Source organism: Oncorhynchus gorbuscha, linkage group LG18 (genome assembly GCF_021184085.1).
Source record: "Oncorhynchus gorbuscha isolate QuinsamMale2020 ecotype Even-year linkage group LG18, OgorEven_v1.0, whole genome shotgun sequence".
In the NCBI taxonomy this organism is placed as follows: Eukaryota; Metazoa; Chordata; class Actinopteri; order Salmoniformes; family Salmonidae; genus Oncorhynchus; species Oncorhynchus gorbuscha.
Genome location: NC_060190.1, coordinates 62,513,374 through 62,533,338, shown reverse-complemented (window position 1 = coordinate 62,533,338; position 19,965 = coordinate 62,513,374). Strand labels below are relative to the sequence as shown.

The following is a 19,965-nucleotide window of genomic DNA, read 5'->3' as shown; positions in this document are numbered from 1 at the left end:
ATCAAGAATGGCCTTTTTATCTTTATTCATATTACAACCTCTCGCTTTCGGTTATTTGCTAATGAAATAATCTCCAAAATATTGCTATTTATAAAACAAGCCATAGAAAGTGTGTTGCAATTTCAGTGTAATTCACTGGAAAATAACAAGTATTGCAACAAATGTTATGGTTCAACTCAAATATATATTTAAAAAAAAATCGATAACATATTGTAAATTCTTCGTAAATGATATCATACTGATGGAGTTATTTTACACATGCAGCTAATAAAAATATATGGAAATGTCTGCTCTACTCAAAATCACAACCAACTAATTGCAGCATTACTGCAAAAAAAGAAGAGGCAAGTGGAAGCGGTGAAAAAGTAAGGAACTTGTCTGTCAGCTCTACATTAAAGACCAAAATTAGCTAAAGAAAATTGTAATAAATAAAAAAGTATACCAGTTTCATTTAAGGATCAGAACATTGACAGGTGTGCCATATAGATTTCAAAATAGATGGGAAGAGATTCAATGGCACATGGTTTATGAACTGATACATTAAACTACGCTGGATTCAAAACTGAGTTTTTCAATTTAAATGATGATACAAATATCTTGCAATCAATAGAATGTTTATATATGTATATATACAGTATATATATATATATATATAGGGTGTCACAATCGTCGTCAGGGACCAAGGTGCAGTGTTGTGAGTGTACATGATCCTTTATTAAGAATGTCGCCAACAAAACAAGAAACACCAAAAACAAACGTGCAGCTTACTAGGGCTATACAGGCCACTAACAAAGACAACTACCCACAACTAAGGTGGCAAAACAGGCTTCCTAAGTATGATTCCCAATCAGAGACAACGATAGAAAGCTGCCTCTGATTGGGAACCACACTCGGCCAAACACACAGAAATACAAAACATAGAATGCTCACCTCACATCACACCCTGACCAAACCAAATAGAGAAATAAAACGGCTCTCTAAGGTCAGGGTGTGACAGTACTCCCCCCAAATGTGCGGACTTACGGCCGCAAACCTGAACCTATAGGGGAGGGTCCGGGTGGGGATCTACTTCGGTGGCGGCTCCGGTGCGGGATGCAGACCACGCTCCACCTCTGGCTCACCCCACTTTGGTGGCGCCTTTGGTGCGGTGACCCTCATCGCCGACCCCGGACTGGGGACCTTCTCCGCAGGCCCCGGACTGGGGACCCTTGCCGCAGGCCCTGGACTGGGGACCCTCGCTGCAGGCCCCGGGCTGGGGACCCTCGCTGCAGGCCCCGGACTGGGGACCCTCGTTGCTGGAGGCTCCGGACTGGAGACTGTCGCTAGAGGCACCGGACTGGAGACCGTCGCTGGAGGCTCCGGACTGGAGACCTTCGCTGGAGGCTCCGGACTGGAGGCCGTCGCTGGAGGCTCTGGACTGCGGATCAACGCTGGAGGCTTTGTGCCATGGATCCTCACTGCAGGCCCCCTGCCATGGATCATCACTGGAGGCTTCGTGCCATGGATCAGCACTGGAGGCTTTGTGCCCTGGATCATCACTGGAGGCTTCGGGCCATGGATTATCACTGGAGGCTTCGTGCCATGGATCATCACTGGAGGATTCGTGCCATGGATCATCCCTGGAGGCTTCGTGCCATGGATCATCACTGGAGTGAGGAGACGTATGGGCAGCCTGGTGCGTGGAGCTGCTACAGGGCTTACCAGGCCGGGGAGACATACAGGAGGCCTGGTTCTGGGAGTAGGCACAGGACTCACCAGGCTGGGGAGACATACTGGAGGCTTGGTTCTTGGAGCAGGCACCGGATACACTGGGCTGTGGAGGCGCACTGGAGGTCTCGAGCGTAGAGCCGGCACAACCCATCCTGGCTGGATGGTTAGCAGCTAGCACAGGACGCACTGGGCTGTGCAGGCGCACCGGAGACACAGTGCGCAGAGCCGGCGCATGATATTCTGGGCCGTAGAGACGCACTGGTGGCCAGATGTGCTGAGCCGACACGATCCGTCCTGGCTGGATGCCCACTCTAGCCCCGACGATGCGGGGAGCTGGAATATAGCGCACCGGGCTATGATTGCGCACTGAAGACGCCGTGTGCTCCACCGCATAACACGCTGCCTGACCAGTACCATGCTCCCTACGGTAAGCACGAGGAGTTGGCTCAGGTCTCCAACCCAATTTTATTTTGAGGGCTGCCTCTCGATCCTGCTCCGCTGTGCCAACTCCTCGTACTGTCGCCACTCTGCTTTCGCCGCCTCTATCTCCTCCCTTGGACGCCGATACTCTCCAGCCTTTGCCCAAGGTCCCTTGCCTTCCAAGATCTCCTCCCATGTCCATTCCTCCAGAAAACGCTGCTCCTCTCGACCACGCTGCTTGGTCCGTTTGTGGTGGGTAGTTCTGTCCCGATCGTCGTTAGCTTACTAGGGCTATACAGGCCACTAATAAAGACAACTACCCACAACTAAGGTGGAAAAACAGGCTGCCCTAGTATTATTCCCAATCAGAGACAACGATAGAAAGCTGCCTCTGATTGGGAACCACGCTCGGCCAAACACACAGAAATGCAAAACATAGAATGCTCACCCCACATCACACCCTGACCTAACCAAATAGAGTAATAAAATGGCTCTCTAAGGTCAGGGCGTGACGTGGGGGATACAACCATCCCAGCTCTTCAGATTTTTCTGTGAAGAGACAGGATAATTAGATCCTTTGTTTTGGTAGTGTACAAATGTAGCTTGTTTTTGGTCTTAAGTTCAGGAATGGCTGAAGAATTGCAACATCTACATTACCATTCAAAAATTATCAATTAGCCTTTTAAAATTATACACTTGGTTAAGCTAACACAACGTGCCATTGGAATACAGGATTGATGGTTGCTGATAATTGGCCTCTGTACGTCTATGTACAGTAGATATTCCGTAAAAAACTGCTGTTTTCAGCAACAATAGTAATTTGCAACATTAACAATGTCTACACTGTATTTCTGATCAATTTGATGCTATTTTAATGGGCAAAAAATGTGATTTTCTTTAAAAAACAAGGACATTTCTAAGTGACCCCAACCTTTGAACTGTACATTTTTATCCAAAATGTTGTGGTTGCCTGAGGCTGAGGCATGGAATCAGTAGGCTATTATTAAACAAACACTCAAACAAAAGCAGGATCTGTCTTATTACTGTAGATATATTTGTATGATTTATAAAGCCAGACACATTTAACAGTTAGGCTGTTGATTATAGACTTAATTAAGTTGGGGTTTCCTTTCTCCTCTTTCCTTTCTCTCCTTTCTCCTCTTTTCTTAGACAATTAGGGCTGTGTGCTGTCTCCTAACTCTGCTGCTGCCTCTGCCACATTGTGCTCAACACCAATACAGTGGCTTGCGAATGTATTCACCCCCTTGGCATTTCCCCCATTTGTTTGCCTTACAACCTGGAATTAAAATGGATTTTGGGGGGGTTGTAATCATTTGATTTACACAACACTTTGAAGATGCAAAATATTTTTCATTGTGAAACAAACAAGAAACAAGACAAAAAACAGAACTTGAGCATGCATAACTATTCACCCCCCCCCAAGTCATTACTTTGTAGAGCCACCTTTTGCAACAATTACATCAGCATGTCTCTTGAGGTATGTCTCTATAAGCTTGGCACATCTAGCCACTGGGATTTTTGCCCATTCTTCAAGGCAAAACTGCTCCAGCTCCTTCAAGTTGGATGGGTTCCGCTGGTGTACAGCAATCTTTGAGTCATACCACAAATTCTCAATTGGATTTAGGTCTGGGCTTTGACTAGGCCATTCCAAGACATTTACATATTTCCCCACCACACAAGTGTTGCTTTAGCAGTATGCTTAGGGTCATTGTCCTGCTGGAAAGTGAACCTCCATCCCAGTCTCAAATATCAGGAAAACTGAAACAGGTTTCCCTCAAGAATTTCCCTGTATTTAGCTCCATCCATCATTCATTCATTTCTGACCATTTTTCCAGTCCCTGTCGATGAAAAACATCCCCACAGCATGATGCTGCCACCACCGTGCTTCACTGTGGGGATAGTGATCTCGAGGGGATGAGAGGTGTTGGGTTTACGCCAGATGTAGTGTTTTCCTTGATGGGCAAAAAGCTCTATGTTTGGGGACTCTACCACATGCCTTTTGGCAAACACCAAATGTGTTTGCTTATTTTTTACTTTAAGCAATGGCTTTTTTCTGGCCACTCATCTGTAAAGCCCAGCTCTGTGGAGTGTATGGCTTAAAGTGGTCCTATGGACAGATACTCCAATCTCCGCTGTGGAGCTTTGCAGCTCCTTCAGGGTTATCTTTGGTCTCTTTGTTGCCTCTGATTTATGCCCTCCTTGCCTGGTCTGTGAGTTTTGGTGGGCGTCCCTCTCTTGGCAGGTTTGTTGTGGTGCCATATTCTTTCCATTTTTATTAATGGTTTTAATGGTGCTCCGTGGGGTGTTCAAAGTTTCTGATATTTTTTTATAACTCAACCCTTATTTGTACTTCTCCACAACTTTGTCCCTGACGTGTTTGAAAAGCTCCTTGGTCTTCATGGTGCCGCTTGCTTGGTGGTGCCCCTTGCTTAGTGGTGTTGCAGACTCTGGGGCCTTTCAGAATAGGCATATATATACTGAGATCATGTGACAGATCATGTGACACTTAGATTGCACACAGGTGGACTTTATTTAACTATTTATGTGACTTCTGAAGGTAATTGGGTTGCACCAGATCTTATTTAGGGGCTTCATAGCAAAGGGGGTGAAAACATACATATTTTTTATTTTATTTCACTTCATTAATTTGGACTATTTTGTCCATTACATGAAATCCAAATAAAAATCCATTCAAATTGCAGGTTGTAATGCAACAAAATAGGAAAAACGCCATGGGGGATGAATACTTTTGTAAGGCACAGTATACTGGTTGAGTTTCATGGTCTAGGAAAAGACGCTAATTCAACAGCGCACTGATGTTTCAGAACCGCAGACTGCGACCACTATCCAACACAGGAGAAAGCGTATTTGTTATAAAATAACATACTTTTTTCTTAGTGTTGCACCATTGTTCTTACATAATGTAACCATATCAGTGGAGGCTGCTGAGGGGAGGAGCGGCTCATAATAATAGCCGTAACGGAGCAAATGGAATGGTATCAAACACCTGGAAACCATTTGTTTGTTGTATTTGATACCCTCCCATTGATTCCACCAACCTCCTGTGAACCATATGCAATTTCAGTAGCACGTCTTAGTTATGGACTGTGCAATCTCCATGGCCTCCACAATGGATTTAGTCTACCCAGACAGGCGCAAATCAAACATGTGTCTTGTACACCATTAAATTATTCTCATTTTTTGCTACTGCTCGACTAAAGACATCTCGGTCGACCAACAGCCTATTAACCAAACAATCGACCAGTCGACTAAATGGGGTCAGTACAGTTATTATCCAGTAGCAGAGCATCAAACTCACTGGGAGAATTTCTAGTTTTGCCTTTGTGTTTACTAACAGGCCTTACAGTAAAGTTGAAAATGTATTTGTTGTGGATGGAGAAATAAGCTTGTGAGTTATTGGACATTATTATAAAACCATTTTCATGTTGTGATTTGTGAATGAGAGCATGATATACACGCTTTCAACATGTTGACTAATCAATTTCTCAATTTAACGACGAGCACCATTGTTAGAAATGAGTAAATCAATATTTTCACTTAATATTATAGAGTCCAATCGGATTAGGCATCGGAAGGTCTAATTCAAAGAGTTTTAATCACAATGTGAACCTCTTGCAGTGTCATCTTTTTTGTAAATGCTTCATAAAATGAATAGACGAGTAGCCTCTTTTTAGAGCACAATGGATACATTAGAATATGAGATGGATGGTAGATTAGTATCCCTCACAATATTTCACTCAATCTCGCCTGTCCTCTCCTCTTTTCCCTCTATAGAGGCCGATCTCACATAAAAGACCTAGTGGAACACATTAAGGTTGCGGATGAACCTCACATGGACAGGTTCATTAAAAATGGGGGATCAGGAAATTTGACCTTTTTGTTTGCAGTCATTCTTCAAAGTGGAGTTGAGCAAAGGGCCGACCACATATATGATCCCTTGGTGAGATTGATTGTTGGAACCTGTTTAGCTACTGAATGAGTTTACACTCTGTCTGTAGCCAATACATTGCTGTTGTTTATGTTTGTTTATACAACGGTTGGGTCTAATCCTAAATGCCGATTGGTTGAAACTGCATTCCAGCAGGTGTCTATTCCACAAGTTACCACCAGCTAAATGTATGACGTTAAAATACCTATTTACTCTGTTCCATCTGACTGCGCAATCCACTGTCTCATCAGCCCAGCCAAGCAATTTATAAACTTGATCTCCACTAGAAAAAGCATCCAGTCATTATCTCACATTGCTTTTAGACTAACATTTAGTTTTCAACAGCGGAGATTTGTATAAATTCGATCCAGCTGTCGCACAGTAATGAACGTGTCGGGAGTCGGGATGGGACAGACAGGCATGCAGCTTTTCTCAGCCAGTCGAACTCATGATTCAGCATAATTTTTGTGGATATACTATACAAAGAAATATCAATAGAAAATTGGTCAAATGAAAACAAAGTGCAGCTAGTTTGCAGTCTTTCCAGATTCAGTTTGAAGTAATTGTGTTTGCTGTGTTGTTGGCTGGCTCCTGACGAGAGAGCACATTTTCTATACCAGTTGAAATTCCACCTCATTAGCTCGTTGTTATGGATGTATCCAAATAAATGTCACTAGAATATTGCTTAAAAAATGCAAATGCAGCTACTTTGTTGTTGTTCTGGCTGCACTGTTTGACGTGACTGTAAGTTAGCCATAGTTGGCTAGCTAGCAAGCAAGGGATAAGAACGTTGCCAACCAGTATGACAATAGAACATTTTAACGATTGAGTGGGTTGTGTCCATAGATACAGAATAAATTCATAAAAATATGTCAATCATTATTTGAATATGTTGGTAACCCATTGTTTAAAAGTGATAATGCCCTCAAAGCTGGTGTTTGCAGTATATATTATCACGGGCCTAACACATGTGCCATTATATCCTCCAAACACCGGCTTTGAGGGCATTATCAGTTAATTAGTATCCACCTCTGATTGGCAGGGCTTATATCTGTCTGCCAAATAGGTCCACACCCTCCCATCATACCAATCGCATTGGAGCTGACTCTCCTTTTCCACCATGTGAGATCATTCTGTTGGAACTGAAGTCACGTGTTGTGATGTTATTGCGGTAAACCTCAAGAGTGCTAACCGACCATTCAACATCACTTCAACAAAAGAGACAGGTCGTCACCAGGCTGACATGACTGTAGTTGTTGCTGGATGATTCACCCACTGAAGACATGATGCATCACTGGGTGTACGTATGCTCCATTGTTATATGCACTTCACATTTTGATAGACTTCCAGTACAGTAGATATTTTACAGAAAATGGATTGCACAAAGTATTTTTATTCTTCTCCTGTTATGGATGTGTTTACAATTATATTAGTGGCCTGTGAGGCAAGGTATCTGTTAAGTAATCAAGTGTAATATTCCGCAGGCTAATTAGCAGTGTTAGTGAGCAAAGATTTGGATGCAAGTATGTTCTCTATATTTCATTGTAAAACTTTTGGAGATGGATCTTGTTAAAGCTTCCATTGGTCCTCTGGAGTTGACATTATTAGTCTAGATCACCTGCAGGGCTTCAGACTGCAACCATTTAGTTGCATTTTGCGACCCTTTGACTTGGCTGTGTGAGTAAAACATTTATTTGGTCGCACTTGTGCAAGCTACACATTCTACCTGGTCACCTCAATCAAAAAGTCCTATTTTTTGGGCAGATAAAACCATTAATTTGTTCAACTGTAAAGTGCATTGTCATGATTGCTGTAATAAAAGTGTGTGTTTCACATTGGCAGGCTTCTGTAATGAGCGAGCCTCTCACCCCCCCCTTGTGCTCCCCTTGTGATCTTATACATTTAAAAATGCAATTGCGGGGGAAAACGTGGAAGCAACTAGTTGTCCATATTAAAAAGAGGAGGGTCTCAGCTTTCTGTGGATATTATAATTGATCTCAGAGTACACTGTTTTGCAGTCAAGATATCTGATATGGCTTTGAAATATGGAGCGTGCAAAATGTGCATCGGCCATCGCGAGTGCACTAGACCTAATTGCTAAGTTATGTTAGGACATTCAATTTACTGTTAGATGAATACATGGCTAGCAGTAGGTGTTAGAGTTAGCGATCAAGCTAATGTGTTTTGAGTTTCAACTTCCTCAAGTGGTGAATTAGCACCAATTGAATTAGGCCTATGTATGAAATTAGTGCACATGAAGATGAACGCAAATGTATCTCTATTCAACAACAACAAAAATCTGGAGTCCTATTTTGAAAGTAAAATATAACAAAAATAGCCTAATTGTCAACCCAAAATTCTTGACAATTACTGGATTAGGTTGCATATCAAAATATTTCAAATCATTCATTCTTGCTTGGACATGTTAGATGTACCAACTTATTTATTGAATACCGTCTCAGTAGTCAATTACACTAAGCATTGTGAAAGACTTTATATTGACTTTCTAACAAAGGGGGAAATGTTTGTGTCCTTGACCTGTTAGCTAGGTAATAATGGGTCCAGTTATTATTTTCACTCTGAATCCTTCATTATGTCAAAACTTAGATGTGTTAGGCTTTCTTACAGTTTAGTTTACCTCATATAAATGATTTGCATGACATTTGTCCCTCCTGATTTAGGTTGTTTGGAACTCTTCTTCTTTGGAACCATGCCAATTGAATTGTCTGCTTTTTAACACACTAGGAGAATAGGGAATATGGTTCTCTCTGGGCTTGAGGCTTGATCTTCTTATGTGCCCGCCCCCATCCATTCACATCACAATTAGTGATTTTGACCACCCCCAAATGGTCCACATAATTAAAGAGTTGCCATTATAATTACAATGTGTTTATTGTCTGTTTATGGGTGGTGTGTTGTACATAACACTTGGACATTTCATTGGAGTAAATGGATTGAGGTTTTTTAATACACTTTCTGTAAATGTGATTTCATGTATCAATGATACCTCCTTCATCAGCCCTTTGACAGTTGCACTGTTTGTCCTATGTACAGTGTAATTTGGCCGACAGCGGTAACTGGCAGTCGAAATAACCAAATTATTTAGTCATGGGTTTTTAACGGGCACAACGGCAAATGGATGTTAAGTAAATGATGCAATTTATTCCCTTCCTTCTCATTGCCAGGCTGGTTGCCACGGGACTTCTGCCAGCTTTAAGTAAGTGGTACCCAGATGGTATTCACATGACGCCCACTTGGTTACAAAATCGTCCCCGGGAATAACTCTGCTGCCACAACAACCAATAGGTCAATTGAGCAGGAGATCCTGTTGCTTCCACAGTTTTGCATATGCAAATCTGCTAATGTTGTGTCATTTCGGTAAATTCTGGGGGAAGGTTGTATCTCAGGGGTCCTAAACGAATTGGAAAGGAGCCCAGTTAATGAGCGGAGCTGGAGAGAGAGATAGAAGGTAGACATCCTCCGCCTCAGATGGTTTCCTCTATGCTAAAACATGGCTTCCTGGATCCTCCACTTCTTGCTCAGAAAGCATGGCTTCCTGGATCCTCCACTTCTTGCTCACCCGGCCTCCTGCTCCTCTGTCGTGGAGAGGGGAAGTGCCTGTGATGAAGATGGGCCTGTAATGGGATAGTCCACTGAGGTCTCAGTCAGATAAAGTGATTTTTCTACCATCTTATGAAAAAAGCCATTCTATTTCTGGAACATGAGTGTGGAAGACAATGCCTGGGCTTTCTCCTGCTCTCTCTCTCACGTTCTCTCTCGCTCTTTCTCTCTCATCCATACTCTCTCTCCCACTTTCTGTCTCTCTCATCCTCCATCTCCTCTCTCTGTCTGCCAAACTTTTATACCGGCTCTCATCAGCTGCAGCTGTGGTGCACTCTGTCTCGATTTCTCCTCCTGGAGAAGTGGTGAATTGTGTCGTCTGCAGCCACTAACAGCCAACAGCTGCTTTAGCCCGCTGCAGAGGGAGGACAATGTGGAACTGATTTTCAGCGAGAGAGAGAAATAAATAAACAATGTACAAAAAACAATACCTCAACCAACACACAGCTTATGCAAATTGGGAACATGTGTTTATAGATCGATAAGCCATGCTTGTGCATGAAAAGTCTAGAGAGACCGCTTTACACAGAGATGTATGTTACCACGAGCAGTTCTTTATCTGCAAGATGTTGGCCTACACATCTGTTTGTAAAAAAAAAAAAGAGATGTTAAACCCACTCAATATGATGAAATGCATAAACTATTTGTTGTTGAGTTGTGACATTAATCTCCCTAGATCTGGGGAGTGTTAGTGGATAAGACACCAGCTGTACCGGGAGGGGAAAAGTTTTACTCATTGTGGTGGGAGGAGGGTCAAACTGTCAGTTGGTCAAAGGTCAGTTAAAAAAGGGAAAAAAAGACAATGCAACAACGGCAGATCTACACACATTTAATGAACATGTCTGTTAATGCCTCAACAACATAACCCAAATTCTTTAAAATAGCCCAACAACCTTGGCTTTCGTGAACTAACACTCACACTTGACTTTTTTCCCTACTTGCACTGACGTTACTGATAGCTAATTAATTGAGGAAAAATGTACTTACTATGACTGAGATATATGGTTGTCCCGCCTAGCTATCTTAAGATGAACGCACTAGCTGTAAGTCGCTCTGGATAACAGCGTCTGCTAAATAAAATAAACATCTAAACGTAGATATTTAGATTGCATTGGTTTCAAATTGAACATCTCTAATTTGGGTTGAAGCCTTGAGACCTTTTGGCTTTTGGCTTGACCCAAATGTAAAAGTCCAAAACTCTGCGTTTGTCAGTGTGTCATAATCTGCTATTAGCATTGGTAGAAATGTTACTGCTCAGAGGCTCATCGCCTCCAGAGAATGGCTTTCTATCACATGCTCACATTCTTTTAAAAGGGAAATGGAAGATGAATTTTGCCCATAAAGGCTGTATCACAAGGGCTTTTTATCCTAAAATGCTCTGGGGATTGTTATCTGTGGGAAGTGTGCCCTGCCTCCGTCGTGTTCAATCAAGTGTCCACTTAGTTGTGTCTGGGAGTAATTGTTCCCAAGTGGGCCACACACTGACCTGGTAATGTCGGCGTTGACCCTCTAACCTTGTCAGCACGTCTTAGGGAGGAGTTTAAATCATGTGGATCTCCCTTCTTGCCTTTGCGCTGCCTGGGCAAGTGGGTGTCGGTGCTGATAGACCACTCTCTTATAATTGTCCCCAGCAGCATGGGTCAGCCAGGGGTGCTCCCCAAGCCCGGCTCTTATTAGATGAGGTACTGGGAGTGCTGTGACTTAATGGGTCAAGCCATTGATCCGATTCAGCCACAATGTTCTGTCTCTACAGTCAGATGAAGCCCTGCTAGCTACCTAATGACTCTCAGAGTTGCAGGCTCTGTTGACTGTGTTGGACGTAGACAGCATTCTGAGGCAACCAAACGCTATTGAAGACATGCTATTCGGTCCCATCTATAATGTTTTGGTATTTTGCCAATGGGTTTCTTATTTGTGTGTGATTTGACATCCCGGTGACTGTGGTGTCCTCTGTGTATTAGATATTGATGAGGTAGAGTAGGTGGAGTAGGTTGTCCTTGTCCCCATCCAGTCTGATGTTTCATGAACCTGGGTAGAACAAAGACCTTTGCAAAAGTTTGTTGTCAGTTCGGTTGGAAACATGACACACAAATAAGTAACAAACTACATTGAACAAAAATATGAACGCAACATATAAAGTGTTGGTCTCATGTTTCACGAGCTGAAATAAAATATGCACAAAAGCTGATATATCTCAAATTTTGTGCACAAATTTGTTTACATCCCTGTTAGTGAGCATTTCTCCTTTGGCCAAGATAATCCATCCATCTGACAGGTGTGGCATATCAAGAAGCTGATTAAACAGCATGATCATTACACAGGTGCACCTTGTGCTGGGGACAACAAAAGGCCACTCTAAATGCCACATGTCTCAAGAGTGAGTGTACAATTTGCATGCTGACTGCAGGAATGTCCACCAGAGCTATTGCCAGAGAATTGAATGTTAATTTCTCTACCATAAACCACCTCCCAACGTCGTTTTAGTACAATTTGGCAGTACATCCAACCAGCCGCACAACCACAAACCATGTGTATGGCGTTGTGTGAGTGAGCAGTTTGCTAATGTCAACGTTGTGAACAGAGTGCCCCATGGTGGTGGTGGGGTTATGGTATGGACAGGGAAAGGCTACAGACAACAAACTGAATTGCATTTTGTTGATAGCAATTTGAATGCATAAAAATACCATGATGAGATCCTGAGGCCCATTGTGAGGCCCCTTGTTCCTCAGGTACCAACAGATGCATATTTGTATTTCCAGTCATGTGAATTCCATAGATTATGGCCGAATGAATTTATTTCAGTTCACTGATTTCCTCATATGACCTGTAAACTCAGTAAAATCTTTGATATTGTTGCATGTTGCATTTATATTTTTGTTCAGTATATTTTAAAGTGTCTGGTTACGAGTTCCTTTTGAAACTGACAAGGACTGTAATTTGGGTCAAAAGGAGAGATTAAAACCACATGTTTCTAAAGCTGAAGGTTGTGTGTTGAGCAGCTGCTGTGTGGAAGTCCACAATTGAAGAATAACTTAGCTGTTGTATCTGTCTATTTGATGTTGCCGCTGTGAAAATGACTGTGAAGATATCGTACTGTATCTTACAGGGCTTGGTTGTTTGTTTCATTTTATGGATGGAAAGCAGTAGCACGTCTTTAAACTAAACCATTACTTTTTAAGTGCTCATTTTCGAAGTGAAATAAAAGTAGGGTACCTCATTTCAAAATTGAAGTACTTTTAATCTTTCTTCAGATCCCTTATACGAGACCATGCAATCTCTTTCGAATGATCTCATCAACTCTTACCATTGTAAATTCTGCATGGTGGTACTCTTTTCCCAAGTCTTTCCTTTTTGAGCAAGGTGGAGCCACCATGCTGCAGCCATAGATTCAGATGGGTGAAGCCGGTCTATTGGGATAAACATATTTTTTTGAGTCATTTACAATTCAGCAGACACTCTTATTCAGAGCAATTTAGGGTTAAGTGCCTCGCTCAAGGGCACATCGACAGATTTTTCACTGAGTCTGCTCAGGATTTCAAACTAGCATCCTTTTGGTTACTGGCTCAACACTATTAACCACTAATCTACCTGCCGCCCTATAATGACAGGCATGCAGACGGGTAATCAGAAGGGTCTTATCAGGGGCCGTTCAGAGGCTGATGGCGGGCAGAGGAATGTGATCTGGCTGTGGAAACAACGCCGCGTTAATGGGGTTAGCCAAATTCCACACTCATGAATGATGAGGCGGGTCTGGGGTTTGTTGTGTATGGTTTGGGGCCTTTACACACTAGTGCTGTACAGAGAGAGAGTCAGAGTTATATATTTGGTCTTTTGGCACTGTCTCTCATAGACAAGCTCAATTAATGGTTCTGGATCTCCTTCTTCTGTTCTGCCGATGGGGAAAAAAATATGCATTATACACTCATGCCATAAACAGATAGGTCTAAAGATGTAGATAGACCGACACACGCTCGAATGCACATCCAGGTCACCCGTGATACAAGTCAGAATTCAACGTTCATCCATTTCTGATGATGTCTGAAGATTACATAGAAACCGGCCACTAGGTTTTGCCTAGGGTGTTGTGGATGGGGATGGTGGATAAGTTGCAAGGTCGAATACAGAGATAGAAAGTTGTGTTTGAGATTTTTGTTTTAAGCCCAAACCTTAACCATTCTGAGTTAATGCCTAACTTTAAGATTTTGGAGTCAATGCCTTAACTTAACCTTAAACATTTAAGAAATTCAAGTTTGAGAAACATGAATGAACGTTGAATTCTGACGTGAAACTGTGAGAGCTAGTTGCACACACACACAGTGACAGACAGACATGTTGTTGTCTTATGAATTAATACTTCAACAAGTACAGCATGTAAAGAGGCCAATATTATCTGGTATTGATTTTAGGTCTGTCGATGACCAAGTTCATAATTGTAATTTTGGAACTGACTGCATTTTCAGAATGGTGTTCAGAAAATGGCCTTGCAAAATCCAGATGACTTTCAGACAGAGCTCACACACAATGGTGCAGGTTTATAGGTCAATATGTCACTGAGAACAGACAGCGTTCCGGGGGAGTCAGATTTCTGTGGTTGTACACATTGTTATTTTGTTAACGCTGACATTTACATCAGCAGCATCATCACCGCATTATGCAATTGTGAGATAGTGTTAAATATCAGTCATACTAATCTGTCTTTGTAAAGATGAAAACAGTGAGATGACTATATGTATTTAGGCCAGGAGATGACAACTGGAATCAGTGCGTCATAACGCTTGTAAAATATGTGTGGTTGTAGCTGATCACGTTTAATTTTCCCTCTGATAATGCCACTCCTGGTGATGTGGGTTAAGTGAACTGAGTTTTGTTTTGAAGGGATACAGCTTTTGTCAGAATGTACTTTTCGTAGCAGGTTTAGGAGAACTAATGCAGCAGGTTAGGATAATTAATGTAGAAAGGTTAAGGTTATGATTTAAAATCTAATTTTAAGAAGATACATTGTAGAAATAGGCAGGGTTTAGACAAATCTATGACTTTGGTAACTAGTGACAACCCTCTCTTCTGTCCTTCTCATACCTAAATACAGTGTCATCTGTGAACTCCTGATGGTCCCGCCTCTGAAGACCCTGAGCTGAATTTTCATTGGAAGAATGGAACGCCAGTCTTTCCTACACAAGTGAACACGGTATATGCACTTCCTTACTCTTATCTACTTCAGATGTCAGTTTTATTCCAAATGTTCTCTGCCTCTGTGAACTAGAAGACTGCAGCATAGTGAGAATTAACTTGTTAGGCTAATTAGCATCTTATTATAATTAGGTTAAACTAGATACCAACACATACTCAAAAGTATTTTCATGAACTGTTAATTGTTCAGGCTAATAATTGAAAACTATTTTATTTTACCAAATTGCATTATGACTTTGAATAATGAAACAACTAATCGGAATGTCTTACAAATAATGTGTTGGCTAAATGTATCAAGAACTTTGTTGAAAATATGATGTTCCTATTTTATTCAAATTAGCAAGTTTTAATTGAATACTATGATGCATTGCGGAAAATATTACTACTTACAGTTGAAGTGGGAAATTTACGTACACCTTAGCCAAATACATTTAAACTCAGTTTTTCACAATTCCTGACATTTAATCCGAGTACAAAGTCAGTGTTTTAGGTCAGTTAGGACCACTTTATTTTAAGAATGTGAAATGTCAGAATAATAGTAGAGAGAATGATTTATTTCAGCTTTTATTTCTGTCATCACATTCCCAGTGGGTCAGAAGTTTACATACACTCAATTAGTATTTGGTAGCATTGCCTTTAAATGTTTTAACTTGGCTCAAATGTTTTAGGTAGCTTTCCACAAGCTTTCCAAAATAAGTTGGGTGAATTTTGTCCCATTCCTCCTGACAGAGCTGGTGTAGCTGAGTCAGGTTTGTAGGCCTCGCACACGCGTTTTCAGTTCTGCCCACAAATTTTCTGTTGGATTGAGGTCAGGGCTTTGTGATGGCCACTCCAATACCTTGAATTTGTTGTCCTTCAGTCATTTTGCCACAACTTTGGAAGTATGCTTGGGGTCATTGACCATTTGGAAGACTCATTTTGTCATGCTTGTTGAAGGAAGGATCGGAGGCGCAAGGCGCAGCGTGGTAGGGCGTACATCTTTCTTTATGAACACCGAAAATACAACAAAATAACGAAACGTAAAGTTTAGTATTGCTAAACAGCACAGTACCAAAACAAGATCCCACAAACTACAGGTGGGAAAGGCTGCCTAAGTATGAGTTAAGTTTTGGAGCAGTGACTTCTTCCTTGCTGAGCGACCTTTCAGGTTATGTTGATATAGGACTCGTTTTACTGTGGATATAGATTATTTTGTACCTGTTTCCTCCAGCATCTTCACAGGTCCTTTGCTGTTGTTCTGGGATTGAATTGCCCTTTTTGCATCAAAGTATGTTCATCTCTAGGAGACAGAACGCGTCTCCTTCTTGAGCAGTATGACGGCTGCGTGGTCCCATGGTGTTTATACTTGCGTACTATTGTTTGTACAGATGAACTTGGTACCTTCAGGCGTTTGGAAATTTCTCCCAAGGATGAACCAGACTTGTGAAAGTCTACAATTTTTTTCTGTGGTCTTGGCTGATTTCTTTTGATTTTCCCATGATGTCAAACAAAGAGGCTCTGAGTTTGAAGGTAGGCCTTGAAATACATCCACAGGTACACCTCCTATTGACTCAAATGATGTCAAGTAGCCTATCAGAAGCTTCTAAAGCCATGACATCATTTTCTGGAATTTTCCAAGCTGTTTAAAGGCACAGTCGAGTTAGTGTATGTGTGTAACTTTCTGACCCATTGGAATTGTGATACTGTAAATTATAAGTGAAATAATCTGTCTGTAAACAGTTGTTGGAAAAATTACTTGTGTCATGCACACAGTAGGTGTCCTAAACGACTTGCTAAAACTATAGTTTGTTAACAAGAAATCTGTGGAGTGGTTGAAAAACGAGTTTTGATGTCTCCAACCTAAGTGTATGTAAACTTCCGACTTCAACTGTATGTATGGAGTTTTAATGTAAATGTAAATCTTGAATAGTGACTTTAATTAGACATTATGCTAAACATATGGTGTTTTTGTTGTTTTACCAATTGTGTTTTGAAGATGTTTTAGGGTTAGATTTCTAACATTAAATGTGAAAATGCAGAACATGTATTTCACAAACATCTACAGAATACCACCATATAGATGGCAGCCTTTAATTTTTTTGACCTTATCATTCTAAATGATCACCTTATGTCATATTGGCATATTCAATGAAAAGTAGCAATCAAAACAAAAGATATCACTTCACTCCATAAATGATGCATAGTACACCGGTCGTAGCAACGTCGGACGCTTTGTTTATGACAATCCTTTGTTTTTAATATCTTTGGCATTCTCCCCCTGTCCCTCTCCCCTGTCTGCAGTGGGTGCTCTGATTGGCTGAATACTTTCTGCACTGTTGTCTGGCTGGCTGCCAGCGCCTGCCTTGCCCCTGATCAGAAGTGAACGTGACATTTGTGCGGAGGTAATGGAATCTGTGTGCAATTAAATCTCAGACTGTGAAGAAGAGTCTATCGCCCCCCCTCTCTCCCCCATCCCATCAGCAGGGGGGGTGGCGGTGATGATGAAACCGTCCCAGCAGGCCCCTCTCCTCGCCTTACCACTCCGCCTCTCTTTCTCAATCTCTATGTCAGGATGCGTTTTTTAAACTTCTCTGTGCCTGTGCCTTGGTCTCGGCCCAACAATTCATTACAGCAAACATCATTTAAAATTCTCCCCAAATATTGTTGGAGAATTAAATTTCAATTATACAAATGACATTAGAGGAAGACAACATTAACATTGGTTTAATGAATTATACTCTAGGTGACAGTTGTTATTTAGTGGCAGTGCATTGTGGGCCTCTTCCACATGTTTTGATGTAAATGTGAAATGGAGTATAAAGGGAGAGGGAGGGAGGGGAGAGAGGGAGAGAGAGACTGGTTTAGGGAGGAGTGGAAATAGGGAGAGCGGACACATGCATGGATGGGAGGAGAAGAAGGGCACATCTCTCCATCTATCTACCCTTCCCCGCTGCTGTGCCGCTACACTTAACGCCTCATTTGTGGTCTCTGTGGCCAATGGCTTGAGTCAGTGATCCGTTGCCATAAAATACTGTTCTCTCTCTCTGTGCTGATGGTGCACTTGTTCATGGCTAATACCACAGAGCTCCTCTATGGCAGGTCTGAAACCTAATGGGTTTGTATCCTCATTAAGATCACCCATAAACATAAAAGGATTTCCATTGTGGTTGAGACCGGTTAGACACAGGCATACCGGGCTGGGCAGACACACATTTTCCTTTAACTTCTTGGAAAGGAGTTCCTATCTGAGTTCCTTGTCCTCAGTGGGTAGACTGGGAGAGAGGTAGGATTTCCAGGTCAAGGTCTTCTGAGCCTCCTCCCACCCACTGTCCCTCACACCCTCTCCGGCTGCAGGCTGGGGGGCAGGGCTCAATCTGCTGGCCCAGAGGGAGGTCACTCTTCTGGCCCTGATACAGACTGCAGTTTCCACACTCGCACACAGTCACTGGATTGCAACAGTCACTTTTCCTTTCATATGTTGCCCATATGTAAGGACAATATATAAGGAACACATATTTAGAGAAATAATGGATATAATACATTTATCCTCTATTTCCTTTTTCCTTTTTATTTTTTAAAATGTTTTATTTTATTTCACCTTTATTTAACCAGGTAGGCTAGTTGAGAACAAGTTCTCATTTGCAACTGCGACCTGGCCAAGATAAAGCATAGCAGTGTGAACAGACAACACAGAGTTACACATGGAGTAAACAATTAACAAGTCAATAACACAGTAGAAAAAAGGGGAGTCTATATACATTGTGTGCAAAAGGCATGAGGAGGTAGGCGAATAATTACAATTTTGCAGATTAACACTGGAGTGATAAATGATCAGATGGTTATGTACAAGTAGAGATATTGGTGTGCAAAAGAGCAGAAAAGTAAATAAATAAAAACAGTATGGGGATGAGGTAGGTGAAAATGGGTGGCTATTTACCAATATACTATGTACAGCTGCAGCGATTGGTTAGCTGCTCAGATAGCAGATGTTTGAAGTTGGTGAGGGAGATAAAAGTCTCCTTTCTCTGTAGGTTTGCTTTCAAATGCATAGTCAACAGTTGCTGTTTTGTGAAATTATCACAATCATGTGTGAATTTTGATTTATCCCAAAATGCCAGTCAGTATTGACCTTTAATTTATGACTTATTTGTTTAGCTCTGCTTTTCTTTGTCATAATGAATCATTTATGTCAAGTACGACATGCATAAAGGAGTATTGTCTTAGAAAATACTAATGTCACTCAGGTTCTTTTCTCTCAGCAACTGAAGGTTAATTTAAACCAACAGTCATCTGAACCTCTCCATTTCCTTGTGGCCCTATGAAAACTATGGGTCACACTGAATGCCACCGGGTCCTGCTTTATTCACTAACATCCTGCTTAACAAGTAGACCTCCTATTCCTCACAGCTCAGTTAGTGTTTTTCTCTGTTGCAGATGTTTCTCCCTAGTCATGTGATAGAGAGTAGACGGGTTTCGCTCAGGGAAAGAGAGAGCGAGTCCTCATTGCTCTAGTGTCATTCTAATGGCAAATTAGATCAGTTTGACAGATAGACACAGAAAATTGTTTTAATTGTGTAATTATCTGTGGTTAGTGGAAAACTGCTGTGATGTGGTTAAAGGCCAGGGAAGAGTGCCGTTTAGCCTTTATGTACTCATTTTGTCACTGAACAGGAAATGAACAACAACTACGAATCCTCAGGATATAGGGCTCCCTCTCACACACACATACACAAACATACGGACATACTGTATGCATACACTCTCCCAAACAACGCCCTTGGGCAGGCCGAGGCGTGCTCAGTGAGACATTACCATTATAGTCATGTGTCTGCTCCACAGGCGTGGACTGAACGCTGTGTGGTGAAGCCTGTAGCCACCTGACTGGGATGGCAGAACTTAACACACATTTAACAGCAGCTCAACATACCGCCCACTAAACGCTACTGCCACTGTAGAGAGCAGGCGGGCCTCATCAGATCAGTAACCTAGCTTAATCACTGCTCAACCGATTCCTGATAAGATGTCAAAATACTCGGCCATGGATCCAGATGGAGCTAAACACTGCATTTAGATCACTC

General features: G+C 41.9%; 1 protein-coding gene across 8 annotated transcripts in view; it reads left to right on the top strand.

The window, feature by feature from the left end:
- Positions 1-19,965, top strand: part of LOC124003597 (forkhead box protein P1-B-like) — a 247,620-nt gene that overhangs the window by 24,379 nt on the left and 203,276 nt on the right. For 6 of the 8 annotated variants that reach the window (XM_046311984.1, XM_046311978.1, XM_046311986.1 and 3 more), the window contains exons 2-3: positions 14,808-14,906; positions 17,189-17,289. The gene's annotated coding sequence lies outside the window, so the exon portion shown is untranslated. The remainder of the gene's footprint in view (positions 1-14,807; positions 14,907-17,188; positions 17,290-19,965) is intronic. The other 2 variants (XM_046311980.1, XM_046311979.1) reach the window with 1 other exon arrangement.